Here is a 19,715-nt window from a genome sequence, read left to right as displayed (position 1 = left end):
GGAATCTCCTGCAGCCCAAGGTAACCCTTTGCTCATTATGCTCTTATTACAATAAAATTAGCCTTGCAGATAAGAAGTATCCATCTTGCACTGATTCCATGACACTTTTGATCTAAGCTAAATAAAGGCAAAAATCCATCCTGAAATCGACGCGGCCCTGTGGGGTTCTCAGGCACGGAGGCGCTTTTCTCCACCCCCCCCCATTTCTGGTAGGCAAGACTCCAGCCCCCATGACCTTCCCTGAATTCCAAAGGGCAGATTCCAACAGTTGCTGATCATGGGAGGGGTTAGCCAAGAAACCACCAGAAGCAAGACTAAAGGTCCCAGAGAAGCTCAGCAAGGCTTCCCTGGTGGTTTAGATGGTCAAGAATCTGCCTGCAATGTGGGAGACCTGGGTTCCATCCCTGGGTTGGGAAGATCTCCTGGAGAAAGGAATGGCAACCCACTCCAGTATTCTGGCCTGGAGAGTCCCATGGACAGAGGAGCCTGGCGGGCCACAGCCCATGGGATTGCAAAGAGTCAGCCGTGACTGAGCAACTAACGCACACAAGTTCATCAAGGTTAGGAGACAGGGACTTCCCTGGTGAGCCAGTGGTTGGGTAGGACTCTGCCCTTCCAGTACAAGGGGGCATGGGTTCGGTCTTTGGGAAGTTCTGTATGCCGCTTCTTATTGTGTCTGACTCTTGTAACCTCAAGGACTGTAGCCCACCAGGCTCCTTTCTCTGTGTATGGTGTTGAGCGCAGCAACCCACCCCCACCCCCACCTCAAAAAAAATATTAGAGGACCAACCATTTGAGATGAAGGGAGTGCAATCCTGCTCCCTTGAACCATTGTGATAAAACCTGTCACCAAACTCCCCTGGGTTGGGACACATCATTTTTTGAGGCAGGAGTCTTCGGTGTCCGCCTTTGCCTGGCAACGTAATAGAGCTATCCTTTCCTACTTCACCCAAAACTCTGCCTCTAAGATTTGACTTGGCGCCAGTGTACACAGAGGCTGAGCTTTCCACATCACTCCCCTTGGGAAGATGGAGCCGGGATGAAAACCAGGGAATATGGCCCCCAAACCCCTTGTTCCCCAGTGAATATTCCACCTCTTCATTCGTATGCTCCTCATCACCGGTTTTCCAAAGAAACCCAGGGCAGCAGTTCCTCACCTCTCTGCCTGCGCTCCCTCTGATAAGACTATTCTTGCTTTAATAAATTCTCATTTTACTTTCTTAACCTCCCTGCTTCGTCTCCGAATTCTTTCCAAGACAAGGCAAGAACCTTAAATTCACCAAGAACAGTACAATATGCAAACCAGGAAATAGATTCTGTTGGTGCAATCAACAGATTTTGTTCAGATTTCACCAGCTTTTCCTTCAATATGTAATTTGTGCAGTTTATGCAATTTTATTGCATGTGGATTCATGTAATCACCACCACAATCCAAATACAGAACTGTTCCTGACCACAAAGGAACTCTCTTGTGCTTCCTATTGTCAGGGGGAGCCCACTCACTGAAGCCGCCCTCCCTGGCCAGGCACCATGGTAACCATTTGTGAGAGTGATTTTACAACAGGAGGTCCTGGTAAGGAACACAGAACTAATAAGCCACTACCATCCAGAAGAGTTCGGGAAAGGTCAAAAGGAGACACCACCTCCCAGAATCCTTCTCGCTGGCATCCATCTTGTGCGCCACCAGGAGGGACCCTGAATCCAGAATGATTGGCCAGAGACAACCTGGAAACTCATTCCATCTCCATAAAACCCGAGACTGCAAGCCACGTGGCTAATGAGTCCTCCTGGGTTCCCTCACCTTCCTGCTCTCTGCCCAGATGCCCTTCCCCAATAAAGTCTCTTGCTTTGTTAGCCTGTGTGTCTCCTCGGACAATTCATTTCCAAGTGTTAGGCAAGAGCCCACTTTCAGGCCCTGAAAAGGCTCCCCCATCCTGCAACACTGCTGCTGCTAAGTCGCTTCAGTCGTGTCCGACTCTGTGCGACCCCATAGACGGCAGCCCACCAAGCTCCGCCGTCCCTGGGATTCTCCAGGCAAGAACACTGGAGTGGGTTGCCATTTCCTTCTCCAATGCATGAAAGTGAAAAGGGAAAGTGAAGTCGCTCAGTCGATTCTGACCCTTAGCGACTCCAAGCAACACCATTTATACTCAAACACTCCCTCTCCCACCCTCATCCCTATCCCCTCACAATCACTAACACTTGCTTGTTATGCTGAGAATGTCATATAATTGGAATCATTCAGCATGCCACCTTTGGTGATTGGCCTTTTCATTCAGTATAATGCCCTTGGACCCGTCAAGTCCTGAGGTATCAGGGCGGTCCTCCAGGAATCTTGCTCTCAGCCTGAAGTTACCACCCTCCCTCTAGGTGGGGCCTTAGTTCCTGCAGAAAACCTTAAAGGTATGGCTTTGTATAGTCTGGAGAGAAACCGGGACCCTGCCCCAAGGCCCCTCTGTGCTTTCTGGATGGCTCCTCCTCTCCCTTTGATTCTCCTCCCTTCCTGGATGAGACTGTCAATCTGCCCTTTGGAGCTCAGGGAGGGTCAGGGAGGCTAAATAAATGGCCAAGGTTAGTCCAAAAGGGAAAAGTCCCAAGCAAGGCTGTTTCACAGGCAAAGCCCCACACAATAGGGAAGGTTCCCCTGGTGTCATCACTCCTGAGCCGGTCACCTCTCCACCAGCCAATCAAGAAAACGACACACCCTGCAGCTCTCACCCCAAATTTTGCCTACAAAAACTTTCCTCAAAAAAATCACTGGGGAGTTCAGGGGTTTTGAACCTGAGCCATCCACTTTCCTCGCTTGGCCCGACAATAAACCTTTCTCTGCTCTGAACTCTGACGTTTTGGTTTGTTTGGCCTCGTTATGTGTCAGGCACACGAACCTATGTTCTATAACAGATTCAAAATGTTTACTCCCCAAAATAGTAAAGCCTTTCATTGCACAGGTGGGTATAGCAAAGTTTGAGATGACAAAGGCCCCTTATAACAGATTTTCCTGAAAACTGCAGAGCCAGACAGAAAAAAATACTGCTCAGAATCCTGGTCTACTCAACGGGCTGCCAAATGTACTCCATGTGTGCCCCTTCCAGATGGCAAAGACTATACTCGCAAAACACAAAACACCTAAGAAGATCAGGCGGAACAATTACATCAGAGGCACAGAGGGAAGGGGAGGAATCAATTAGGAGTTTGGGATTAACAGATATCCATTTCTATATGCAAAATAGATAAACAACCAGGACCTACCGTATAGCACAGAAGACATACTTGATACCTTGTAAGAATCTACTAGGCTCCCCTTGTAGCTCACTCGGTAAAGAATCTGCCTGCAGTACAGGAGCTGCTGCTACTGCTGCTGCTAAGTCGCTTCAATCGTGTCCGACACTGTGCGACCCCATGGACTGCAGCCTACCAGGCTCCTCCATCCATGGGATTTTCCAGGCAAGAGTACTGGAGTGGGATGCCATAGGAGACATGGGTTCTATCCCAGGGTTGGGGGGATCCCCTGGAGAAAGAAATGACAACCCACTCCAGTATCATTGACTGGAAAATCTCATGGACCGAGGAGCCTGGTGAGCTGCAGTCCATGGGGTCGCAAAGAGTCAGGCACAACTGAGCAACTAACACTTAAGAATCTATAATGGAGAAGAATCTGAAAAAGAATATATACATTTATAACTGAATCACTTTGCAGTATACCTGAAAGTAACACAACATTGTAAATGAGCTAGAATTTTTTTTTTTTAAATTTAAAAAATATGGTAGGGTTTCCCTGGTGGCTTAGTGGTAAAGAGTCCACCCGCCAATGCAGGAGACGTGGGTTTGATCCCTGGTCTGGGAAGATCCCACACACCACGGAGCAACTGAGCCTGTACACCACAACTGTTGAGTCTGTGCTCTAGAGCCTGGGAGCTGCAACTGCTGAGTCCTCCTGCCACAACTACTGAAGCCTGAGCGCCTTAGAGCCCGGGCTCTGCAACAGGAGAAGCCCAAGCTCCTCAACTAGAGAAGAGACTGCACGGCAACAGCAAGAAAACCCAGCACCACCAAAATTAAGTGAGCGAGTAATTAAAAAATCATTTTAAAGGCCCAGAGGAAGAACTGCAAATTCCTCCTAGAAGGATGTTTGTTCCTTTAAGGTCAGAGTTTTGCAAAGTTGTTTCATCAACCAGCTTTCCCTAATGAGATACTAAAACACCAGTTTTGAAATGTCAAAAAGAGCCCCATCGTGGACATTTTTAGGGTACAATTTCCCTCGTTCCCTACTGTGTGTGTGATTGTGTGTGAAAGTCATCCCGTTGTGTCCAACTTTTTGCGACCCCATGGACTATACAGTCCATGGAATTCTCTAGGCCAGAATACTGGGGTGGGTAGCCTTTCCCTTCTCCAGGGGATCTTCCCAACCTAGGGATTGAACCCAGGTCTCCTGCATTGCAGGTGGATTCTTTACCAGCTGAGCCACATGGGAAGTACCCTATTAAATATTCACAAGTATAAATTATATACCTGCCTATGGTATTAGTTGGAGGTTGGCTTTCTGATGCCCCTTCTTCAGGAAAGATGTTTGACTGGCTTCCTACCTAATCACCCAGTCCAGACCCATCTGTCTTTCAGCTAAGCAAATCCCAGTGTCTTTCCACTGGGGGCACTTTTCCCTGGTGTCCTTTAATTCAGGTATCCCCAGTATCTTTCAACCAAATAAACCCTCCTCAGTGTCTCTCAAGTGAGGAATCAGATATTTTTTAATCCATCACTGAATAAAACTGAAGACTGTCTGCCTGTAATTGGGAGAGCTAAGACCCAGAAGTGACTCACCCAAATTTGTCTGGACCCAGCAAGGAGGTGGGAGGACATAAGTGACCCTTGCAGGTGGTGAGGCAGGAGATAGATGGGCTCCAGGCTAGACATTTATAGCCAGCCATTTATAGTTTACACATCCAGATAGAATTAACAACAGGAACAGGACAAATTGCTGGACTTTGCCTCTGGTGGAGACTTTAAGATAATAGTAATGGCAAGGGCAGAGAGGAGCTGAGCTCTGCCCAGATAAGAGATAAACAGAACACATATTATTCACGCTTGAGGTCAAGAAGACCTTCCCAACTACCCATGTGCAGAAAGGCTCCTCAGGGGTCAGAAAGGGAGGAGGTGCTACCCCATAATATGTGATGTCAACCTACCAATAGGCCTCTTCCCTGGAAATCCATCTTGGCTAAGAAGAGATGTGCATGCACACAGGGATGTGTGCTCACACAGGGAAGGATCTGAGATAAACCAAAGGCAGAATCAAACCCAGGCAGAGCAAGATGATTGGCCAAGAGGGAACCCAAAAGCAATGCCCCATAAAACTGATTTAAACTACCACAAGGGTGTGACTCTGAGTCCACCCGTGTGTCTGTCCACACATATACTCCTCATAAACACATTACTTGTTTCACTCCTTCCTGTCTCCCTGCTTTGTGTTTTGTTTATTTTATTTACTTTTTGGTTACACTGGGCCTTCGCTGCTGCAAGCAAGCTTTCTCTAGTTGGGGTGAGCAAAGGCTACTCTTTGTTGCAGTGCATGGCCTTCTCACTGCGGTGGCTTCTCTTGTTGTGGAGCACGGGTCCAGGCACATGGGCACTGATTGCAGTGTGCAGGCTCAGTAACTGTGCGTGCAGGCTCTGGTAGCTACGGCACGTTCGTCATAGTTGCTCCCAGCATGTGGAATCTTCCCAGACCAGGGATCAAACCTGTGTCCCCCACATTTGGCAGGTGGATTCTTATCTACTGTGCCACCAGGGAAGTCTCTTCCCATCTCTTTGTGGAAATTTATTTCCATAAAGCTGACCAGCCAGGACCTTATCATTAACCACTGGCCCATGTGGTCTAGGGGCTAGGATTCAGCATTCTCATTGCTCCAGCATGACTTAAGTCTCTGGCTGGGAACTGAAATCCTGCTTCAAGCTGCTGCAGGCCAAGGAGACCTAAGATCAGTACTAAGGCTCCAGATCCTCGTAGGGTTCAGGTAAAGGAGAGACGTCTACTCTGGGTTCCTTCATGATCATCAAAATATTTGACTGAGAGGAAATCCACGCAGGGTAAAAGCTGTGAGCTAAGTTTTACTCTAGGAACTTCCTGAGGACTATGGCCTAGAAAACAGCCACTCAGGTAGCTCTGAAGAACTGTTCCCAAGAAGTAAAGGAGAAGTTACAATATATAGGAACTTTGTTCGTTGCAAAAGCATGTAGTCAAAAATGTAAAGATTAACTGCTGATTACAAAGAACAGGCATCTCAAAGATTATGGGTTGGAAGATGCAAGAACCTGGGGTTATTGAAATTTTCCCCTAGATAGGCATCTTAACTATGGAGGAGCCAACATATGCAAAGCACAGAGTGCTTCCTGTTTTCCTCCTTCCTGCTTTCCCCTCAGGGTGCACTGGTAGTGGGCAACTGCAGCGGCAACATCTCCATCCTTGTAGAAATCACTGCGGATGGTGACTGCAGCCATGAAACTAAAAGACGCTTCCTCCTGGCAAGGAAAGTTATGACCAACCTAGATAGCATATTAAAAAGCAGAGACATTACTTTGTCAACAAAGATCCTGTTTAGTCAAGGCTATGGTTTTTCCAGTGGCCATGTACGGATATGAGAACTGGACTATAAACAAAGCTGAGCGCCGAAGAATTGATGCTTTTGAACTGTGGTGTTGGAGAAGACTCTTGAGAATCCCTTAGACTGCAAGGAGATCCAACCAGTCCATCCTAAAGGAGATCAGTCCTGAATATTCAATGGAAGGACTGATGCTGAAACGGAAACTCCAATACTTTGGCCACCTCATGCGAAGAGCTGACTCATTTGAAAAGACCCTGATTCAGGGAAGGAGTGAAGGCAGGAGGAGAAGGGGACGACAGAGGATGAGATGTCTGGATGGCATCACTGACTCGATGGACATGGGTCCGGGTGAACTCCAGGAGTTGGTGATGGACAGGGAGGCATGGCATGCTGCAGTCCATGGGTTTGCAAAGGGTTGGATACGACTGAGCTACTGAACCAAACTGAACTTATAGAAATGGAATGGCATGAAACATCCCCCCCACCCCCACTATCCAAATACTAAAGAGAATATGGATGAATTCCAATATAATGCGGATGAATAAAAAGGCTTGTTTGACTCAAAAGTCAGGTATAATGAAAAACCATTGATAAAAACTCTATTATAAAAATAACAACACTCGTGGCAAATCAAGAGCCTCAGTAAGCAATGTAGCAGGACAAATGACAAATTCAGTGCTGACCAAGGATATGGAAAATGGAAGTATTTCTGGTAAATTTCTCTGGAGCAGGATCTTTCTGATACGATGCTAGCTGATTATCACTGTAATCAGAGTAACCAGCTTCCCCTGGAGTAGCTCAAACTAACACACATATTTATATCACACTGTCCATGCTGAGGCATTTTAAATAAATTACAAATAGCATCTCATGAGCAAATCCAGAAACTCAAGATACTTTTAAGTAAGATTTTTAAGATATGAAGTATAAAAGTTGCTTTGAGACTTCCAGGATAGGACTAAGACAAAGGCCTTGTCATAAAGGAGGCGTGTTGTGTGTCCTTTAAGGCAGGACACAGGGAGAATGGCTGAAGATGCACCCTGACAGGGACGTGAAACTCACAAACACAGCAACCTACTGCTTCGCAGGGCTTCAGTGCAAACTCAGAGCATCGGGCAGTCTCTGTAAGACCCTCAGCGGCAGCGAGACATTGCAAAGCAGCACTTGGAGAAGACAGCAGTGCTGCGGAGACACTGGGAGCATCTCTGAGCCCAAGCAAGGGACTTGGCCGCTGAGACACGACCGACCCCCTGCCCTCTGGCCCCCTGTGCCTACCATTGCCTCCCACGGGGCAGGTTTAACACCTGAAGGAGGAATCTGAAACCACCGCAGATGGCGATTATTACCAGAACACAGGGCTTTCTCAACCCCCACCCTATCCACTTGAAACCGTGCAACTCGGATGGGACGTGAACCCATAGACCAGAACTTGAACCTGGCCAGAACCCGGACTGGGGCTCAAACCCACTTTTAACTGAGGTCAAACACCCGGTCTCAGGACTTAATGAAACTCAGGTTCTTGATGTCTCGTCACAGAAAGAATTCAGCAAGAGACAAACAGATAGATAAGAAGTGGATTCATTTAGAGAGAACCAGACCCTGCAGACAGGGTGGGCAGTCTTAGAAGGTGGGAGGTTCCGAAAGTACACTATGGTTAGTTTACAGTTCAGTCTTATCTGACTCTTTGCAACCCCATGGACTGCAGCACACCAGGCTTCCCTGTCCATCACCAACTCCCAGAGCTTGCTCAAATTCATGTCCATCAAGTTGGTGATGCCATTCAACCAACTTATCCTCTGTTGTCCCTTTCTCCTCCTGCCTTCAATCTCTCCCAGCATCAGGGTCTTTTCCAGTGAGTCAGTTCTTCGCATCAGGTGGCCAAAGTTTTGGGGCTTCAGTTTCACCATCAGTCCTCCTAATGAATATTCAGGACTGATTTCCTTTACGATGGACTAGTTGGATCTCCTTGGGTCCAAGGGACTCTCAAGAGTCTTCTCCAACACCACAGTTCAAAAGCACCAGTTCTTCGGTGCTCAGCATTTTTTATGGTCCAACATTCACATCCATACATGACCACTGGAAAAATGATAGCTTTGACTAGACAGACCTTTGTCGGCAAAGTAATATCTCTGCTTTTTAATATGCTGTCTAGGTTGGTCATAGCTCTTCTCTCCAGGAGTAAACATCTTTTCATTTCATTGCAGTCACCATCTGTAGTGATTTTGGAGCTCAGGAAAATAAAGTCTGTCACTGTTTCCATTGTTTCCCCATCTATTTGCCATGAAGACTATATGCCATGATCTTAGTTTTTTGAATGTTGAGTTTTAAGCCAGCTTTTTCATGCTCCTCTTTCACTTTCATCAAGAGGCTCTTCAGTTCCTCTTTGCCTTCTTCCATAATGATGGTGTCATCTGCATATCTGAGGTTATTGATACTTCTGTGGTTAATTTCAGATGTTCAAGCTGGATTTAGAAAAGGCAGAGGAACCAGCGGATATGACTGAGCAACTTCACTTTCTCTTTTCACTTTCATGCATTGGAGAAGGAAATGGCAAGCCACTCCAGTGTTCTTGCCTGGAGAATCCCAGGGATGGGGGAGCCTGGTGGGCTGCTGTCTATGGGGTCACACAGAGTCGGACACGACTGAAGTGACTTAGAAGCAGCAGCAGAGGAACCAGAGATCAAATTGCCAATATCCACTGGATCACTGAAAAAGCAAGAGAGTTCCAGAAAAACATATACTTCTGCTTTATTGACCACACCAAAACCTTTGACTGTGTGGATCACAACAAACTGTGGAAAATTCTGAAAGAGATGGAAATACCAGACCACCTGACCTGCCTCCTGAGAAATCTGTATGCAGGTCAAGAAGCAGCAGTTAGAACTGGACATGGAACAACAGACTGGTTCCAAATCAGGAAAGGAGTACATCAAGTCTGTATATTGTCACCCTACTTATTTAACTTATATACAGAGTACATCATGAGAAATCCTGGACTGGATGAAGCACAAACTGGAATCAAGATTGCCGGGAGAAATATCAGTAATCTCAGTATGCAGATGACACCACCATTATGGCAGAAAGCTAAGAAGTACTAAACAGCCTCTTGATGAAAATGAAAGAGGAGAGTGAAGAAGTTGGCTTAAAACCCAACATTCAGGAAAGTAAGATCATGGCATCTGGTCCCATCAATTCATGGCAAATAGATGAGGAAACAGGGAAAACAGTGGAAACAGTGACAGACTTTATTTTCTGGGGCTCCAAAAACACTGCAGATGGTGACTGCAGCCATGAAATTAAAAGACGCTTCCTCCTTGGAAGAAAAGTTATGACCAACCTAGACAGCATATTAAAAAGCAGAGACATTTTTTTTTGCCAACAAAGATCCATCTAGTCAAAGCTATGGTTTTTCCAGTAGTCATGTGTGGAAGTGACAGATGGACCATAAATAAAGTTGAGAGCCAAAGAATTCATACTCTTAAACTGAGGTCTTGGAGAAGACTCTTGAGAGTCCCTTGGACTGCAAAGAGATCCAACCAGTCCATCCTAAAAGAAATCAGTCCTGAATGTTCATTGAAAGGACTGATGGTGAAGCTGACAGTCCAATACTTTGGCCACCTGATGCTGGGAAAGACTGAAGGTGAGAGGAGAAGGGGACAAAAGAGGATGAGATGGTTGGATGGCATTACCAACTCAATGGATATGAGTTTGAGTAAACTCCAGGAGTTGGTGATGGACAGAGAGGCCTGGCGTGCTGCAGTCCATGGGGTCGCAAAGAGTTGGACACGATTGAATGACTGAACTGACTGTGGTAAATTTACAGGGGCTGGAAAATTTCTTAGGTTAATGAGTGGGAGGGTTATTTCAACTATTTGGGGGAAGGCACAGGGATTTCCAGGAGTTGAGCCACTGTCCACCTTTTGACCTCTTATGGTCAGCCTCAGAACTCTCATGCTACCCATGGATGTGCTGTTTAGCATACGCTAATACATTACAATGAATATATAATGAGGCTCAGGGTCCACCGAAAGTCAAACCTTCTGCCATCTTGAACCTACTTAGTTCTAACTGGTTTTTGTTATGTCCTATAGCTCTGCTCTTTTTAAGATTGTGTCCTATCCCTTTCTGCCATTTCACCCTGACTGCCATTTTTCCAAGAAGAAAGAACTAGAAAAATGGTTCTAGGCTGGAGTGGTAGCTGGTAGCTAGGCTGGAGCTGGAGCTACCAGTGGCGTGTCAAGAGGACATTGCCTAAAATATAAAATGCCTTAGACATTAGGCACTGCTTTAAACTGGGAGACTGGGAACAGTCCAGATACCCATCAGGAGGTGTTGGTTGAATATCTTACATTACATGCAGAGATGGCATTCTAGCAAGGATGGCATTCTATGTGGCTGCAGAAAAGGATAAGGAAAATCTCTGTCTCCTAATATCTCATGATCACTGGGTGATCAAAAAATGGTAGGTGCTATCCTTCACACTTCTGAACTTTCCATTCCTTCAGACGCTCCACAAATCTGATTCCAAGCTACCTTTTAACTTCACGCCCACTGCTTCCCTGCACATACCCCTTCCTGACTCTTCTTGACCTGCTCCACCTAGAATACCCTTCCCTGGGGACTTCCCTGGTGGCCCAGTAACTAAGATTTCACACTTTCAGTGCAGGGGGCCCTGAGTTCGATCCCTGGTCAGGGAGTTAAATTCCACATGCAACTAATTGTTCACAGGCTGCAACCACAGATCCCACGTGCCACACCAGAGATCAAAGATCCCAGCTGCCACAACTAAGCACAATCACACACACGCACACATGCCTATATACATTTTAATAAATTTGTAAGTAAATAAAAAATAGAATACCCTTCCCCAGCTACCTATAGTTGAAATCCAACCAAGCACAGCGCTATAGAAACTTCTCAATGGAAGAAATGTCCTATATTCGTACTGCCAAATATGGAAGCCTCTAGCCATATGGTTCATTGAAAGCCCTTAAAATATGGCAAGTGAAACTGAAGGATGAAATTTATAATTCAATTTATTATATTGTATTTCATTCTAAAGAGCCATATAGGCAATCACTTCAAGATCATTTTAAATCTCTTGGAATCCTGTCCTAATCTCCTCAGTCCTTATTCAATCATAACTTTTACACACAAATACAGACACACACGCGCATACACCCACACACACAGATTGCCTCCTCCTTTCTGCACGGCCCTGTACTTGGATCCATTACACTCCGTGTCACTGTTGCCCTGTCTTCCTCTGCAGGCTCCTACATTTTCTGAGACCTTTTCTGTACATCACGTTTCTGGGCCCCCATGGTGCCCTGAATACAGTTAGGAATTGGAGAGCCATTCGCTAGACGATTTTGAAGTGTGACGGGAATCATCATTAACGTCTCAACATAGACATTGCTTATGTGCAAATCTGTAGTCTGGACCTGCAGCAGTATAGAGCCCAGTTCTGAGCTTAAGGAATATGAATGGAGATTAAATGCTCACTTTTAGAATTTACTGAGAATTTATCTAGGTTACTTTCACTTTATGTGCCGTTCTTACGCTCGTATTGACTTACAGAAGTTACTGACACCAAATTGCTTTCTCAGTAAAACACAAGTGATTTATAACTTTCCTTAGGCCTACAGTTCTATTTTGCCATGTACGCCATTCCTCAGTAGGAACTGATGGAAACATTTTGTGCTATGTAACAGTCTTTTGAATTGAAAGAATTGCTTGCTCTACAATTTTTTCAATTTTATAAGCAAAGCATTTAATTCAATTAAGTTTTTTTTTTTTTAGACAATGGTAGATTCATGTGCAGTTGTAAGAAATAAAATAGATCCCTTCCCCAGTTCCCCTCAAAGGCAATATCTTGCAAAACTCTAGTACAATGTGGCAAACAGGAAATTGACATTGGTATCATCCACCACTTTATTCAGATTTCCTCAGTTTTAGGTGTCCTTCTGTGTGTGTATTTAACATTATGCAATTTAACCACTCAGAGATTCGTGTGAAAGTGAAAGTCACTCAGTCCTGTCCGACTGTTTGCAACCCCATGGACTGTGGCCTGCCAGGCTCCTCTGTCCGTGGAATTCTCCAGGCCAGAATATTGGAGTAGGTAGACTTGACCTTCTCCAGGGGATCTTCCCAACCCAAGAATCGACCCCAGGCCTCCCACACTGCAGGCGGATCCTTTACCAGCTGAGCCACTAGGGAGGCCCAAGAATAGTGGAGTGGGTAGCCTGTCCCTCTCCAGCAGATCTTCCCGACCCAGGAATAGAACCGAGGTCTCCTGCACTGCAGGGGGATTCTTCACCAACTGAGCTATCAGGGAACCCCTGGAGATTCGTGTAATCAGCACCAATTAAGCTACACAACAGCCTCATCTCACAAGTTTTCCCTTCTACCATCACACACACTTTCTCCAGCCCCACCCCAGTCCCTAACCCATGTCAACACATACCCTGATCCTTATCTCTATGATTTTGTCATCTCAAGAAGGTAATATAAATGGAATCATACTGCATATACCTTTGGGATTGGCTTGTTCACTTAGCATGATTCCCTTCTGATCCACCCAAACTACTGTGTCCATAGTTTCCTCCTGTTGCTGTACAGCATCACATGGCGTGTATGAACACAGTTTATTCAACCATCCATCCGCTGAGGACATTCGGACTGTTTCTAGATTCGCACTATTATGAACAAAGCTGTGGTGAACATTAGCATACATATTTTAGTGTGGACACAAGTTTCTGTCCATCTACAATAAATGCTCAGGAGTGAAATTATTGTTTTGTCTGATGATTGCTTGTTTAATTTTGTTAGAAACTGCTGAACTATTTCCCAAAGTGGCCATATAACATTCCCCCAAAACAAAGCTTTTAAAATAAGAGCTATTTTGAAAATAAGTTCAAATTCTGTTAAATATCAGGTTCAGTTCAGTCGCTCAGTCGTGTCCGACTCTTTGTGGACACAAATGGCAGCACTCCAGGCCCCATGAATCACAGCACGCCAGGCCTCCCTGTCCATCACCATCTCCCGAAGTTCACTCAAACTCACATCCATTGAGTTGGTGATGCCATCCAGCCATTTCATCCTCTGTCGTCCCCTTCTCCTCCTGCCCCCAATCCCTCCCAGCATCAGAGACTTTTCCAATGAGTCAGCTCTTCGCATGAGGTGGCCAAAGTACTGGAGTTTCAGCTTTAGCATCATTCCTTCCAAAGAACACCCAGGACTGATCTCCTGCAGAATGGACTGGTTGGATCTCCTTGCAGGCCAAGGGACTCTCAAGAGTCTTCTCCAACACCACAGTTCAAAAGCATCAATTCTTCAGCGCTCAGCTTTCTTTATGGTCCAACTCTCACATCCATACATGACTACTGGAAAAATCACAGCCTTGACTAGACGGACCATTGTTGGCAAAGTAATGTCTCTGCTTTTGAATATGTACTTTAGTAAAATAAATTTGTTTTAGACCCAGGTAAATTCTGGTCTCCGAAATAGATACTGCTGCTGCTTAACAGACCAGAAAATGCAGTTGGGGATGGTTGATTTGGTTTGTTATCAATCACAGAAATAACTGAAATGAATAGAAAGTTCTGAATAGTCATCTCCTCTGCACTTGAGTGCTGAAGAATTGATGCTTTTGAACTGTGGTGTTGGAGAAGACTCGTGAGAGTCCCTTGGACTGCAAGGAGATCCAACCAGTCCATCGTAAAGGAAGTCAGTCCTGAATGTTCATTGAAAGGACTGATGCTGAAGCTAAAACTCCAATCCTTTGGCCCCCTTATGTGAAGAACTGATTCATTTGAAAAGACCCTGATGCTGGGAAAGATTGAAGGCAGGAGGAGAAGGGGACAACAGAGGATGAGATGGTTGGATGGCATCACCAACTCAATGGACATGAGTTTGAACAAGCCCCGGGAGATGGTGATGAACAGGGAAGCCTGATGTGCTGCAGTCCATGGGGTCACAAAGAGTCGGAAATGATGGAGCGACTGAACTGCCTGATTGAAGCACTCATTTTACAGAAGGCTTTCTGCTAGTCACAAGGATCTGATGTTATCATGAAGGGACTTAGTGCTTTCCCAGATATGAAAGTGAAAGTGAATTCGCTCAGTCATGTCCGACTCTCTGCGACCCCATGGACTGTAGCTTACCAGGCTCCTCCGTCCATGGGATTCTCCAGGCAAGAGTACTGGAGTGGTGGTATTTGACTTCCCTGGTGGCTCAGATGGTAAAGCCGACCCGGGTAAGATCCCTGGGTTGGGAAGATCCTCTGGAGAAGGAAATGGCAACCCCTTCCAGTACTCTTGCCTGGAAAATCCCATGGATGGAGGAGCGTGGTAGGCTACCCAGTCCATGGGGTTACAAAGAGTCAGACACGACTGAGTGACTTCACTTTCTTTCTTTCTAGATATGGAAAGATGCAAGGATTGGTCTTATGAAATCTGGTCCTGAAAGTATCCTACTATCTAAAGACCTGTCCACAGATTCCCTGGAGCACAGAGGGCTTCACTCCACTCTGAACTCCCTCAGAGGGGGTTGAAGGTCAACACCCGCAGCAGCACAGGGCTCAGTCTCCACAGAAAAGTGAAAGTGAAGTCGCTCAGTCGTGTCCAACTCTTTGGGACCCCACAGCCTGTAGCCTACCAGGCTTCTTGGTCCATGAGATTTTCCAGGCAAGAATACTGGAGTGGGTTACCATTTCCTTCTCCAGGAGACCTTCCTGACCCAGGGACTGAACCCAGGTCTCCAGCATTGGAGGCAGACGCTTTACCGTCTGAGCCACAGAGGAGACAGCAAACCCCCTTGTTCTTCAGTCCTTGGCAATGCTCTTGAAAGTCGCTCAGTCGTGTCCGACTCTCTATGACCTCATGGATTATACGGTCCATGGAATTCTCCAGGCCAGAATACTGGAGTGGGTAGCCTTCCCCTTCTCCAGGGGATCTTCCCAACCCAGGAATCAAACCCAGGTCTCCTGCATTGCAGGCGGATTCTTTACCAGCTGAGCCACAAGGGAAACCCGATTGGCAAGTGCCAATTTACAGCTGACCGGAGAAAGGGCTGGAGAATATTACAAGTCAGATACCTTGCAGTCGTCAACAATATAAACAGTGATCAGTTCAGGGTAAAAGCCCTTCTTGGAAAGTGCATACATACTCTGTCCTTTATCATCATAAATTTAAATATTTTATTTGCCAGAAACTTTCTCTCTGAGAACTTGAACTCTAATGATTAAACATTATATAGTTTTTGACATCAATGCTGTGTAAGGCAGAAAACATCCAGCCATAATATAGATATGGAGTCCAAAATGTTCATCACATAAATCACACTCAAAAAACTAAGGTCATGGCATCTGGCCACATTACTTCATGGCAAACAGATGAGGGGAAATGGAAACAGTGGCAGATTTTATTTTGGGGGGGCTCCAAAATCACTGTGGATTGTAGACTGCACCATGAAATTAAAAGACACTTGCTCCCTGGAAGAAAAGCTAGTGTATTAAAAAGCAGAGACATCACTTTGCTGACAAAGGTTCATATAGTCAAAACTAGGGTTTTTCCAGTAGTCATGTACAGATGTGAGAATTGGACCATAAAGAAGCCAGAGCACCAAAATATTAATTCTTTTGAACTGTGGTGTTGAGTTTTGAGAGTCCCTTGGACAGCAAGGAGATCAAACTAGTCAATCCTAAAGGAAATCAGTTCTGAATATTCATTGGAAGGACTGATGCTGAAGCTGAAACTCCAGTGCTTTGGCCACCTGATGTGAAGAACTGTCTCATTGGAAAAGACCCTGATGCTGGGAAAGATTAAAGGCAGGAGGAGAAGGGGACAATAGAGGATGAGATGGTTGGATGGCATCATCGACTCGATGGATATGAGTTTGAACAAACTGTGGGAGACAGTGGAGGACAGGCAAGCCTGGCATGCTGCAGTCCGTGGAGTCGCAAAGGGTTAGAGATAACCTAGCGAATGAACAACAAATCGCATGAAATATAAAGTGTTTTTGTAAAATAATGAAAAATACTATTTTTTCAGCCAGTCTATACTGTCTCACAAGGCATAAAAGGAAAGATGAAGGAACTGTATCTGGGCAAACCTTGGTCTGTGTAGGCTTTGGATTAGCATCACTGGCAGTTCTTTTCCAGCCTTCCCCACAAGAAGGAAACAATCCCCCTTCACTGTTCCCTCTCTCCACGTGAGAGAGGGGCTGGGCAGAGGATGGAAGCAATCTAACCAGATCTCGGTTCCTTTCATCTCAGGGTTTCTCAGGTGTGAGATTTCCTTGTTTGTTTGTTGTAGGAAATTGTGTTTACTCACTGCATGTTTGTAAAAGGAAATTGAATTTTCTACCCTTTAACCCACTCTGTGTGCCTTCACCAACCTCTTTAAAATTGACTTGACTGGTAGAAAAACTGTGCAGATCTTTTTGGAATTAGGAAATATGCACCAGACTTCCTCCACGTACTGATTTTGAAACATGGAAAAATTAAAGAGTGATTTTAACAGAAAGGTTTGTGAAACACAATTTAGAATTTTAACTTAACAACACATCACGCATTTATTACCCCAAAAAAGCACCATCAGTAAAATAAACTTGCTGATGGTAGGATGGATTATGAATTGATTCTGTGTGCATGGAATCTTGTACCCAATCATAGCTATCATATATGGAACATCTTTTCTGTAGTAGGTGCTTTATGTTTCTTATCTTGTGAATGTGTGCTAAGTCACCTCAGTCTTGTCTGACTCTCTGTGACCCAATGGACTATAGCCCACCAGGATCCTCTGTTCGTGGGATTCTCCAGGCAAGAATCCTGGAGTGGGTTACAATGTCCTCCTCCGGGGGATCTTCCCAACCCAGGGACTGAACACGCGTCTCTTGTGTCTCCTACATCTTTACCATTAGAGCCACATGGAAGCCTCATTTGTTATCTCAGATGCTCACAAAAGCTAACTTAAGGAACTTGGAGTGTGTGCTGAGTCACTCAGTTGTGTCCAACTTTTTGAGACCCCATGGACTGTAACCTGCCAGGCTCTTCTGTCCCTGGAATTCTCCAAGCAAGAATACTAGAGTAGGTTGCCATTTCCTTCTTCAGGGGATCTTCACGACCCAGGAATCGAACCTGCAACTCCTGCATTGACAGGCAGATTCTTTACCACTGTGCCACCCAGGAAGCCCAAAAGAAACTTAAAGTAACAGTCCCAAATTCCAGAGACATTGTACAATTACAAAGGTTCAAGAAAGAGAACCAGCATCTGAGTCATCTTGCTAAATCAGTATTTCCCAAGTCACTGTTGTGTGAACACTGTCTGGGAGTTACTAGTTGAGTTTCAAATTTTGTTTCAGAGTCAAAGTTGAGGAATTCCTGTATACTGTCTCCACACTTCAGAGTCTGTCTTTCATATCAGCATATTCAAGTTTCAGAAAAACCCTACATTTAAACAAGTGTTTTGGACTTCCCTGGTGGACCAGTGGCTAAGACTCTGTGTTTGCAATACAGGGGGATCTGGGTTTGATCCCTGGTCGGGAAACTAGGTCCTACATGCCGCAACTAAGAGTTCGGATGCTGCAACCCAGTGCAGTCAAACAATTTTTTTTTTAAAGTGTATAATTCTTTTTCACTGAGTAGCTCACAAATATGTTTGAACTTGAAATTCTTTTTTTTTTTTTTTTTTTTAAGGAATGCCTGTCTCATCTTGGAAACTTACTGTGACTGATGCTGAGTTGATTTTTACTGAAGAAGTGACTACGGAGGCCTAGAGCTGAGGACCAAGGAGCATTAAGTACCATGTGTTCTGAAGAGAACTGCCATAACCACAGTACCATCCCAGTCTCCATCCTTTCACGGTGTCAGTCCCCACCCCCACCCAAGAAGACGAGGGAGGGGGGTTAGGAAGAGTCGCAAGAGGAGAGCGCTGTTGTTTCAGAGCGGGCTTCCCCTGCCGTGTCTGCGGGGTGGACGCAGCGGGTCCCTCACCACCACTCCGACCAAATGAAGAGGGGTTCCCAGAGAAATTCTTCTGAAGATTTGACTCACTGCGCTGCACATGGACGTCGTTGGCACAGACAAGTCAGTGATGGCAGAGAAGACTGCTCATCAGAGCTCTCCAGAAAAACAGAACCAGCAAAGTGTGTGTGTGTGTGTGTGTGTGTGTGTGTGTGTGTGTGTGTGTGTGTGTGTGTAATAGTGAGGGTGGGCCATATCCAACCAGTTGACAGCCTTAAGGAGCATCATACATGTATGTGATATATATATATATAATTTTTGTAAAAAATTAAGACTACATTTTTAGAGATGGGTTTAGGTTTACAGCAAAAGGGAACAGAAAATCCAGAGATTTCCCATACACTCCTGCCTCCCCACTCCACTTGCTTCCCTGTTGGCTCAGTTGGTGAAGAATCTGCCTTTAATGTGGGAGGCCTGGGTTTGATCCCTGGGTTGGGAAGATCCCCTGGAGAAGGGAATGACTACCCATTCCAGTATTCTGGCCTGAGGAATCCCATGGACGTTATAGTCCGTGGTGTTGCAAAGAGTCAGACACGACTGAGCAACTTTCACTTTCCCCACCCCACATACACATACAGACTCCTCCATTATCAACATCTCCCGCCAGAGCGACACGTTTGCTGGGGGGAGGACAAGGGATGCCTCTTTATTACCCAAAGTCCACAGTTTCCCTTGCGGTTCACTCTGATATTATACATTATATGGGTTTGGAGACATGGCAAACCAATATGGCCTCATTCAGAGTATTCTCACTGCCCTAAAAATCCTCTGTGCTCTGCCTAGTCACCCCTCAGCTGCAAACTCTGACAACTACTGATCTCTTTTTACTGTCTCCGTAGTTTTGCCTTTTCCGGACATCACAGAGTTAGAATCATACAGTAGGTAGCCTTTTCAGCTTGTCTTCTTTCAATTAATAATATACAGAAGTCCCTCCATACCTCTTCATGGCTCCACACCTCATTTCTGAGAAAGAGATTTATTTTAAAGAATTGGCTCATGCAATTGCGGAAAGCGGCAAGTCTGAAACTAGCAGGGCAGGCTGACAATCGTGCAGAAGTCAATGCTGCGGTCTTGACAGTCAAATGCAGTCT

Source organism: Ovis aries, chromosome 9 (assembly GCF_016772045.2).
Source record: "Ovis aries strain OAR_USU_Benz2616 breed Rambouillet chromosome 9, ARS-UI_Ramb_v3.0, whole genome shotgun sequence".
In the NCBI taxonomy this organism is placed as follows: Eukaryota; Metazoa; Chordata; class Mammalia; order Artiodactyla; family Bovidae; genus Ovis; species Ovis aries.
Note: the sequence above shows the minus strand (reverse complement) of the source record.